The sequence below is a fragment of the Dendrobates tinctorius genome, unplaced genomic scaffold (assembly GCF_039654945.1).
Source record: "Dendrobates tinctorius isolate UK_male_01 unplaced genomic scaffold, ASM3965494v1 ptg000038l, whole genome shotgun sequence".
NCBI classification, from domain to species: Eukaryota; Metazoa; Chordata; class Amphibia; order Anura; family Dendrobatidae; genus Dendrobates; species Dendrobates tinctorius.
Genome location: NW_027361706.1, coordinates 17,922,501 through 17,933,719, shown reverse-complemented (window position 1 = coordinate 17,933,719; position 11,219 = coordinate 17,922,501). Strand labels below are relative to the sequence as shown.

Sequence of the window (11,219 nt, the reverse complement as noted above, 5' to 3'; positions counted from 1 at the left end):
TCTGTGGATGACGCACTGTTATGGAGATCTGTGGTGACACACTGTTATGGGGATCTGTGGATGATGCACTGTTATGGGGATCTGTGGATGATGCACTGTTATGGGAGATGTGTGGAGACACACTGTTATGGGGGATCTGTGGATGACGCACTATTATGGGGGATTTGTGGTGACTCACTGTTATGGGGATCTGTGGATGATGCACTGTTATGGGGGATCTGTGGTGACAAACTGTTATGGAGATCTGTGGATGATGCACTGTTATGGGAGATCTGTGGAGACACACTGTTATGAGAGATCTGTGGTGACGCACTGTTATGGGGATCTGTGGATGATGCACTGTTATGGGGGATCTGTGGTGACAAACTGTTATGGGGATCTGTGGATGATGCACTGTTATGGGAGATCTGTGGAGACACACTGTTATGAGAGATCTGTGGTGACGCACTGTTATGGGGATCTGTGGATGATGCACTGTTATGGGGGATCTGTGGTGACAAACTGTTATGGAGATCTGTGGATGATGCACTGTTATGGGAGATCTGTGGAGACACACTGTTATGAGAGATCTGTGGTAACGCACTGTTATGGGGATCTGTGGATGATGCACTGTTATGGGGGATCTGTGGTGACAAACTGTTATGGGGATCTGTGGATGATGCACTGTTATGGGAGATCTGTGGTGACACACTGTTATGGGAGATCTGTGGAGACACACTGTTATGGGAGATCTGTGGTGACGCACTGTTATGGGAGATCTGTGGATCATGCACTGTTATGGGGGATCTGTGGTGACAAACTGTTATGGGGATCTGTGGATGATGCACTGTTATGGGAGATCTGTGGAGACACACTGTTATGAGAGATCTGTGGTGACGCACTGTTATGGGGATCTGTGGATGATGCACTGTTATGGGGGATCTGTGGTGACAAACTGTTATGGAGATCTGTGGATGATGCACTGTTATGGGAGATCTGTGGTGACACACTGTTATGGGAGATCTGTGGAGACACTGTTATGGGAGATCTGTGGTGACGCACTGTTATGGGAGATCTGTGGATCATGCACTGTTATGGGAGATGTGTGGAGACACACTGTTATGGGGGATCCTTGGTGACGCACTGTTATGGGGATCTGTGGATGATGCACTGTTATGGGAGATCTGTGGATGATGCACTGTTATGGGGGATCTGTGGTGACGCACTGTTATGGGGATCTGTGGTGACGCACTGTTATGGGAGATCTGTGGAGACACACTGTTATGGGAGATCTGTGGAGACACACTGTTATGGGGATCTGTGGATGACGCACTGTTATGGGGATCTGTGGTGACGCACTGTTATGGGGATCTGTGGATGATGCACTGTTATGGGAGATGTGTGGAGACACACTGTTATGGGGGATCTGTGGATGACGCACTATTATGGGGGATTTGTGGTGACGCACTGTTATGGGGATCTGTGGATGACGCACTGTTATGAGAGATCTGTGGAGACACACTGTTATGGGGGTATCTATGGATGACGCACTGTTATGGGGATCTGTGGTGATGCACTGTTATGGGGATCTGTGGTGACGCACTGTTATGGGGATCTGTGGTGACGCACTGTTATGAGGATCTGTGGAGACACACTGTTATGGGGGTATCTATGGATGACGCACTGTTATGGGGATCTGTGGTGATGCACTGTTATGGGGATCTGTGGTGACGCACTGTTATGAGGATCTGTGGATGACGCACTGCTATGGGATCTGTGACGCACTGTTATGGGGATCCTTGGTGACGCACTGTTATGGGGATCCTTGGTGACGCACTGTTATGGGGATCCTTGGTGACGCACTGTTATGGGGATCTGTGGATGATGCACTGTTATGGGAGATCTATGGTGACGCACTGTTATGGGGATCCTTGGTGACGCACTGTTATGGGGATCCTTGGTGACGCACTGTTATGGGGATCCTTGGTGACGCACTGTTATGGGGATCCTTGGTGACGCACTGTTATGGGGATCTGTGGTGACGCACTGTTATGGGGATCTGTGGTGACACTGTTATGGGGATCTGTGGATGACGCACTGTTATGGGGATCTGTGGTGACGCACTGTTATGGGGATCTGTGGTGACACTGTTATGGGGATCTGTGGATGACGCACTGTTATGGGGATCTGTGGTGACGCACTGTTATGGGGATCTGTGGTGACACTGTTATGGGGATCTGTGGATGACGCACTGTTATGGGGATCTGTGGATGACGCACTGTTATGGGGATCTGTGGATGACGCACTGTTATGGGGATCTGTGGATGACGCACTGTTATGGGGATCTGTGAATCACAGTACAGTGTGTGTAGTAGTGACTACCACCCCCCTCATCATTAGGAATACACCCATGTACTGTATACATGGGTGTATTCTGAAAGATGAGGAAGGTGGTAGTCACAGTTGCAATAAACACTTTGGGCACTATCCCTAATATGGCTACAACCCCCATCATCCATCAGTATTCTGAAGGATGATGGGGGTTGTATTTCCCTTCAATGTGTGCACTGCCTCACCTGTCCCAAGGATCTCGGAATAATGTGAGGTAAAATGAAAGTGCTACACTATACATTTTGCAGGGATAGATACCTGATTGATGGAGGCAGCCCAGCAACAGATCCCTCCACCAATCAATATCCATCTCTGAAAACGAGGAGGAGGAGAAACATGCTTCTCTCCCTCCTCTGCCTTAGGGCTCCGTGTGCAGCGGAGCCTCCTGATCCTTCTGCCAGCTTTTAGCCACAGCGCATGCGCAGATCGAATTCAGTGACAGAGCTCCATCTGCGCATGTGCCGGGTCGGCGGCCATTTTCTTGTAGTCCTGCAGACACAGGCTGTTATACCGGTATTCCATCAGAAACCGGAAACTCACAGCCTGTTCCCGGAACTGTCATGGCGCCGACCTGCACTATCCCGCCCGCGTAACCGCCGGTTAACCCGCAGCGATACCCCCAGCTCCAGGCCTGCTGCATTGCCCCACCGAAGACCCTGAGATGTACCAGGCTGCTTAGCAGCCGCGCGGCCATCGCTAACGCCGCCATCGCTACCGCTGCCGCCACTGCCACCGCAAAAGTAAGTTTTTCCCCCCGATTTTTATCACTATACGATTGTAAGACGCACCCCTATTTCCCCCACAATTTGGGGGAAACAAAAGTGCGTCTTACAATCCGAAAAATACGGTAATTAAACTTTTCTGCATTAATGATATGTAGCAGTAAAGGGAAGATTCTTTGATACAAAAAAAAAGCCAACTAAAAATTTTTATAGTCAGATTTTCATTCAGGATGTCAAAATTAAGAAATGGCTCATCTCATCACTGAACCTGACAAGTTTTGAAAATATGTAGAACATAATCAATGGGGCCTCTGCACAAATGATGAAAATGTAGACTTGAATTCTGTATCTTTCTCTAAATGTGACAGGCAAATGGAATATACAGAAATGTGAACATGGCCTTACTTTAATAAATCAATATTTTCTTAAAATACAACCCATGTTCATAGGGACTAAGGGTTTCAAGCGTTGGATTCGTGGAAGGGATATGAGACAGGTTAGGGGTGCAGAATACTTGCCAAGCCCCATGCGCTAGCAACCCACACTAGGTCACTGATGTCATCTACCTATTATTTATGGACCTTACACAAGCCTGACCTTAAAAACATATGTGACATGCACAAGTGTGAACAAGTCAGTAAGACAATGCTCACACCACCCAATGGCTGAAACACATCAAGAGAACACAATATGACAAATTTGCAAAAATACTCTGCAGTAAAAAACATAACAGTGATCAGCAAGTGCTGTATAACAAATGCAGGGTATTTAGTTGATACGTTTTTTGCAAAAAATATATACCAAGCCGCTTCACCACGTCACGGTAACCCTTCACGAAGCAGTCTTACTGACTTGTTCACACTTGTGCATGTCACATATGTTTTTAATCCGTTTTTTCCTTGCTCAGCATGGTTTGGGAGACCCCACCCCTCTCCTGTGTGACATGCACATAAATGAGCTGTCTTACACCACAAGTCCATATACTAGGAGGCGCCTGTCTGTATCCTGTTCATTTAGACACTGTTCACATGTTCAGGTTTTAAATACATTAGATAGGGACTGCTTCGTGAAGGGTTACCGTGACGTGGTGAAGCGGCTTGGTATATATTTTTTGCAAAAAATGTATCAACTAAATACCCTGCATTTGTTATACAGCACTTGCTGATCACTGTTATGTTTTTTACTGCAGAGTATTTTTGCAAATTTGTCATTTTGTGTTCTCTTGTTGTGTTACAATCCTGACCTTATTACAAATGTCTCCAGTCCAACCTTCCCTGAAGTGGCTGCCATTGTTATATCATTGCACAGTTTATATCTATATTGGCTCAATAGCTTGTGATAAGTTAATTTAGTGTTATATATAATCCTCTTGCCTCCACAAGTGGATGCTCCTTTGGTCGTTTAGAACTGAACCATGGACCTACTGGATGTACCACGTTCTTTTGTCTCATTGTTTGGTAATTTCTTTCTATGGCTCGTCATTTCACTTATTTTTTATCTCCTCAATTATAAAGCACTACTGTATATAAAAGTGTAATATAGATTAAAATCGCATCTCATTGACACAATATCCACATTAGAGATGAGCAAATATGTTTGGAAAACGATCACCAAACATAAATTTGGCACGAATATGGTAGATTCGGATTGGTGATCGCTAACTCGAGCAATAAAGTATTTGAAAGTAGATGATAGATAGATAGATAGATAGATAGATAGATAGATAGATAGATAGGGTCAGAATTGGGGATTGATTAGTGAGTGTGGGGTCTACCATCCTAAACAACTCAAATCCAGCTAAACCCACAGTCCTTGTAAGGACTAATTCTGGAGTATATAGGTTCCAGTGTTAGGCAGGCAGGGTAGTGCACGTCGCTGTATACACATCAGTGCAAGGCCTGCAGGCACTGTATGTGTGTATATACATATCATTGCATATATCAAGAGGGTCTTGTGTTCTGGTGCTGCTACCTATGGGAAATAATGGCCCTATATACCTAGCCCCAGGCGTAATTGGCTTTGAAAATGTTTTGGGCTAGGGCTAATAGAGCTTTTTTTTATTGCAAAGCAATCCAGAGCCCTTTTTTTGTCCATTTGCTTTTTGACAGTGCACAATACAGCCAGATCCTTTTCCTAGCACAGGCTGAAAATCCAGCAATTTCAAAAGGGTCCCAAACATCCCTTTTGAGTGTGCAGAGAAATATTTATTTTTTACGTGGTATGGTTGAGTAGTTTTTTTTGAGTGTATAACACAATTTCTTGACACTATTTAGCTGAACCCCAAAAAAATACAGGCAGGCATCATATTTTACAGTGTGGTACGTCTGTGACACGCCTCATTCATCCGTCTGCTAAAAATGTTGGTCTTTTTAGCCCTAAATTCATTCATATTTGCTGTCTGGCACTGTACTTATATACAGCACTAATTAGCCAAAAAATTAACAGGCCACACATTTTCCGGTGTGGTATCTGCGTGCCAGCTCATATCTGTGTGTACTCAAAGTTTGGCCAGTTTACTATTATTATTATTATTATTTATTTATATAGCACCATTGATTCCATGGTGCTGTACATGAGAAGGGGTTACATACAAATTACAGGTCTCACAGTAAACAAACTAACAATGACAGACTGATACAGAGGGGAGAGAGGACCCTGTCCTTTCGGACTTACATGCTACGAGATGGTGGGGAAGGAGACAGTAGGTTGGTGGGTTGCAGCAGTTCCGGTGTTGGTTGAGGTGATATCACCGGTAGTGGTGAGAGAGAAGGAGGTAGCGGGGTCATTGCAGGCTGTAGGCTTTCTTGAAGAGGTGGGTTTTCAGGTTCCGTCTGAAGGATCCAAATGTGGTTGATAGTTGGACTTGTTGGGGCAAAGAATTCCAGAGAATAGGGGCTATTCGGGAGAAGTCTTGGAGGCGGTTGGGTGAGGAGCGAATAAGTGTGGAGGAGAGAAGGAGGTCTTTGGAGGACTGGAGATTATGTGAGGGAAGGTATCGGGAGATTAGTTCAGAGACATATGGGGGAGACAGGATATAGATGGCCTTATATGTCAGTATTAGTAATTTGAACTGGATACACTGAGGGAATGGGAGCCAGTGAAGAGATTTGCAGAGGGGAGAAGCGGAGGAGTAGCGAGGTGAGAGATGAATTAGTCGGGCGGCAGAGTTAAGTATGGACTGAAGAGGTGCGAGGGTGTTAGCAGGGAGACCACAGAAAAGGATGTTCCAGTAGTCGAGGAGGGAGATGATGATGGTATGCACAAGCATTTTAGTAGATTGAGGGATGAGGAAAGGACGGATTCTGGAAATATTTTTGAACTGGAGGCGACAGGAGGTAGAAAGAGCTTGGATGTGCGGTTTGAAGGACAGGGCAGAGTCAAAGGTTACTCCGAGACACGGACTTCCGGTACTGGGGAAAGTGTGATGTCATTAATTGTTATAGCTAGGTCGGGTAAGGAAGATCGGTGAGATGGAGGAAAGATGATGAGTTCATATTTGTCCACATTGAGCTTGAGGAAGCGAGAGGAGAAGGAGGATATGGCTGATAGACACTCTGGGATTCTGGACAGCAGAGAGGTGACGTCTGGGCCAGAGAGGTAGATCTGAGTGTCCTCAGCATAAAGGTGGTAGTGGAATCCGTGGGACTTTATGAGTTGCCCCAGACCAAGTGTATAGATTGAGAAGAGTAGGGGTCCTAAAACAGAGCCTTGGGGGACTCCAACAGAGAGAGGGTGGGATGAGGAGGTGGTGTGGGAGTGGGAGACGCTGAATGTGCAGTTGGAAAGGTATGAGGAGATACAGGATAGGGCAAGGCCTTTGATGCCGAAGGAGGAGAGGATATGTAGTAGGAGGCAGTGGTTAACTGTGTCGAATGCAGAGGACAGGTCTAGAAGCAGGAGTATAGAGTATTGTCCATTTGATTTGGCTGTAAGTAGGTCGTTAGTAATTTTGGTCAGGGCTTTCTCAGTGGAGTGATGGGGGCGGAACCCAGATTGCAGATTGTCAAAGAGCAAGTTAGATGATAGGTGGGAGGAAAGTTCAGCGTGGACATGCTGTTCCAGGAGTTTGGAAGCGAATGGGAGCAACGATATTGGGCGATAGCTGGACATAGTGGTTGGGTCGAGGGTTGGCTTTTTAAGGATAGGCGTGATTGTGGCATGCTTGAAAGCAGAAGGGAAGGTACCGGACGTTAGTGATAGGTTGAAGAGGTGGGTTAGGGATGGGATAAGTGTGGTGGTGAGGTTGGAGAGGGGGTGGGATGGGATGAGGTCGAGTACACAGATTGTGAGGTGCGATTTGGAGAAGAGATGATGAAGCTCCCCTTCAGTGATGTTGGAGAGTGAGGTTATGGGGTTTGGGCATTGGTCTAGTATACAAAGGGGTTGTGGTGGTTGAGTGATGAAGACTTGCCTTGTTTGGTCAATCTTGTTTTTGAAGTGTGTGGCAAAGTCCTCGGCAGAGATGAGGGAGGTTGGAGGAGGAAGTGGTGGGCGGAGGAGTGAGTTAAAAGTTTTGAATAACTGTTTGGGGTTGTAAGACAGGGAAGATACGAGGGTTGTGAAGTAGGCCTGTTTAGCAGAGGTGAGGGCAGATTTTAAATCGAGTGTTGCCTGTTTGAATGTGGTGAAGTCATCTTGCGAATTTGATTTCTTCCAGTGCCGCTCCGCAATTCTGGACACTTGCCGGAGCTTTTTAGTGGTGTTATTGTGCAAGGGTTGTCTGTTGATACGTCGCATTCTGCCATGAACGAGAGGGGCAACCGCGTCAATAGCTGATGTGAGAGTGGCATTGTAGAAAGCAGTGGCACTGTCTGTGTCAGGGAGTGAGGATATGGATGCCAGTGGTAGAATAGAGTCAGAGAGCGCATGGGTGTCTAGGTGTGCAAGGTTTCTGCGGGGGGTGCGCTGTTAAGAATGGGTCACCGAGGAGGAAAACAAAACCAAGCCAAGTCACAGAAAACCAGAGAGGTTGGTAACTACGCGGATTGCAGACCCCTGATCCTAACCACACAACTAACAGCAGCCGTGGAGCATACCTATGATGATTCTAGACGCCTCGTCACAGCCGGAGGACTAAATAAGCCTAAAGCAAAAAAAGGGGAAATCGAAAACTGCCCCAGAGCAGACCCCAAAGGAATAGACAGCCCCCACACATGTATTGACGGTGAGACAAGATGAAAACACGAACACAGGTAGGAAAATAGGCTGAACAAATGATGGGGCCCACACTAGCTAGAAAGGACAGGAAAGGAAAGATACTGTCTGCAATCACACCAAAAAACCCTGCAAAAATGTCCAACACTTCTGATAGCAAAAAATACCCTGAAGTCACTAGACTTCTCCCACTATATCAGCACTCTGGCATATTCTGAGAACAGAGCAAAAGAGGCTAATCTAACAATGGACAAAAAGCAAACTGGCACATACAGTGACATAAGAGTGGAAATTCAGCACAGCCCCAACCGGGGCTGGCTGACCACACAAAAAACTGAATAGACCAAACCAAATCAAATGTGAACATTAGCAAAGACAACTTAGCTTGAGAAGGCAAGAACTGAGCTGGAAACTAAAACCTCAGGAGGCAGGAAAAAATCACCAGCATGGGAATAGGGAGTCGGCTGTTTTAAATCCAGTCTGAGACTCCAGATGTCCACTCCTCTTCCTCATTATCAGGTGGCAGGTATCTGTTAATTAGATCAGCTTCATTACCTCCTGCCACCACCAGAGGGAGCCCAGAAAGAGAACTCACAACTCCTCTGTCAGCACAACCAGCTCCCTCACCAGAAACCAGAGGCAGGCCAGAAAATGAGTTCACAACAGTATCCCCCCCTTGAGGAGGGGTCACCGAACCCTCATCCACACCACCAGGCCGATCAGGATGGGCCCGGTGAAAAGCACGAACCAGTCTATTGGCATGAATGTCAGAGGCAGAGACCCAAGAATTATCCTCCTGGCCATAAACCTTCCATTTGACCAAATACTGGAGTCTCCGTCTAGCCAAACGAGAATGCAATATCTTCTCTACCTCATATTCCACATTGCCTTCAACCTCTGTCAGCACAACCAGCTCCCTCACCAGAAACCAGAGGCAGACCAGAAAATGAGTTCACAACAGTGCGCGTGTTGCTGGACATGGATGCCAGGTGAGGACAGGGATGAGAAAGTGAGTAGATGGTGGTCAGATAGAGGGAGAGGGGAGGTGGTGAAGTTATAAAGAGAGCAGAGATGGTAGAAGACCAGGTCTAATGTGTGTCCGTCTGTGTGGGTGGCTGAGGAGGACCACTTAGTAAGTCCAAAGGATGAAGTAAGGGACATGAGTTTGGAGGCTGCTGACTGAAGGGTATCAGTGGGGATGTTGAAGTCACCCATGATGATAGTTGAGGTGTCAGTTGAAAGAAAATGAAGAAGCCAGGTAGAGAATTGGTCAATGAAGGCAGTGGTCAGGCCTGGAGGTCGGTATATGATGGCCACTTGGAGGTTGGAGGGAGAGTAGATGCGGACAGAGTGGACTTCAAAAGAGTGGAGGATTAGGGAGGGAAGAGGTGGGATTGGGTTGAAGGTGCAGTTGAAAGAAAGGAGAAGACCTACTCCTCCACCGTGTCTGTTGCCAGGGCGAGGAGTGTGGGTAAAGTGTAGGCCGCCGTAACACAGCGCAGCAGGGGAGGCGGTGTCAGAGGGTGTCAGCTATGTTTCTGTGAGGCCGAGGAAGGCAAGATTGTGAGAGAGAAAGAGGCCATGAATCACATGGAGCTTATTGCAGATGGAGCGGGCATTCCAAAGTGCTCCCGAGAGAGGGAGCAGGGGGTTGGGTGTCAATGGCACAGGTTTTAAGTTGGAAAGATTGCGGTAGTTCCTATTAGATAGGGAGTGGTAGGAAGGGGAAGTATTGGGGGTATGAGCTGTGGGAGTCCAGGATTGGGAGATATGTCGCCAGCAGTGAGGAGAAGCAGAGTGAGGGAGAGCAGATGGGAGAAGGAGAGTGGGCAGCTTGTTTTATGTTTCATTCGGACAGATTTGAGGTTGAGTTTACGTCTGTTTTCTTTTTTTGTCTGGGGTGTCACTGGACTTAGATACAGCACTATGTTGCATTATTACAGAAAATGCCCACATTTTACAGTGAGGTATATCTGTGACACGCCTCATACATCCGTGTCTCAAAAATTGAGGCATTTTTGGCCTAAATTCCCTTTTTTGCCAGTCTGTCACTCCACTTATATCCAGCACTCTTTTGCATCCAATAAAAAATATATATATATTTTACAGTGTGGTATATCTGTGACACGCGTCATACGTCCGTGTAATTACAATTTTGGGGATTTTAGGCCGGTATTCCAGTGTTTTCCTGTCTGTTACTCCAATTATATACAGCACTCTGTTGCTTTTGTTTAAAAAACAGGCCACATTTTACAGTGGGGGATGTCGGTAAAAAGAATTTGGTTTAAAGTTGTGATGGCAGCTTCATGACTGTGTTAAATGCTTCATCTACTACCACCGTCATCATCTTGTGCCTAGAGGCAGTCACTGTGCAGATAGAAAATCTGAGGAGCAGAGGGTGAATGCTTAGGCGCCAGCGTCGGACTGGCCCACCGGAGAACCGGAGGGCCCTGGCACCTGCTGGCATACAGGGCCAGCAGTTGCCTAGGGCCCCCGCTGCTCCAGGGGCCCCCAGCCAGTGGTGTGTCGCACACCATGCAGCTGCTATGGGGGCCCCTGCCAGCGGAGTAGCAGCAGGTGTCAGGAGGCAGGAGCCCCTGTCCCCGCTGCTAAAGAGAAATGAATATTCACTGCGAAGCATATCATTTCAGGTCTCCACACCCCCAGAGGCCCCGCCCCCAGCCCAGTAAGCTGCTCTGCAGACTACAGCTGTAAATCAGGGCCGGCGCCGCCCTCAGTCCTCTCTGCTCCTGGCTCACAGCCAGTGCGCGATGACGTCACTACATCGCGCACCCGCTGTGTGTCTGGCAGAGGGGGCAGCTCCTGACACTGAAGCCGGGATCAGCGTGGGAGCGAGGAGGAGAGGTGAGTATCGTGTTTTGGTTTTTTTTTATATCTCTCTCGCTCTCTCTATCTGTCTCTCTCTATCTATCTATCTATCTATCTCTATATCTCTATATATCTCTCTCTCTA

General features: G+C 47.1%; 1 long non-coding RNA gene across 1 annotated transcript in view; it reads left to right on the top strand.

Moving 5' to 3' along the window:
* The first annotated feature begins 2,751 nt into the window (after positions 1-2,751).
* The window catches only part of LOC141088352 (uncharacterized), a 13,866-nt gene continuing 5,398 nt past the window's right edge, over positions 2,752-11,219 (top strand). Inside the window, exon 1 of the long non-coding RNA XR_012231915.1 lies at positions 2,752-3,110. This is a non-coding gene — a long non-coding RNA (uncharacterized lncRNA). The remainder of the gene's footprint in view (positions 3,111-11,219) is intronic.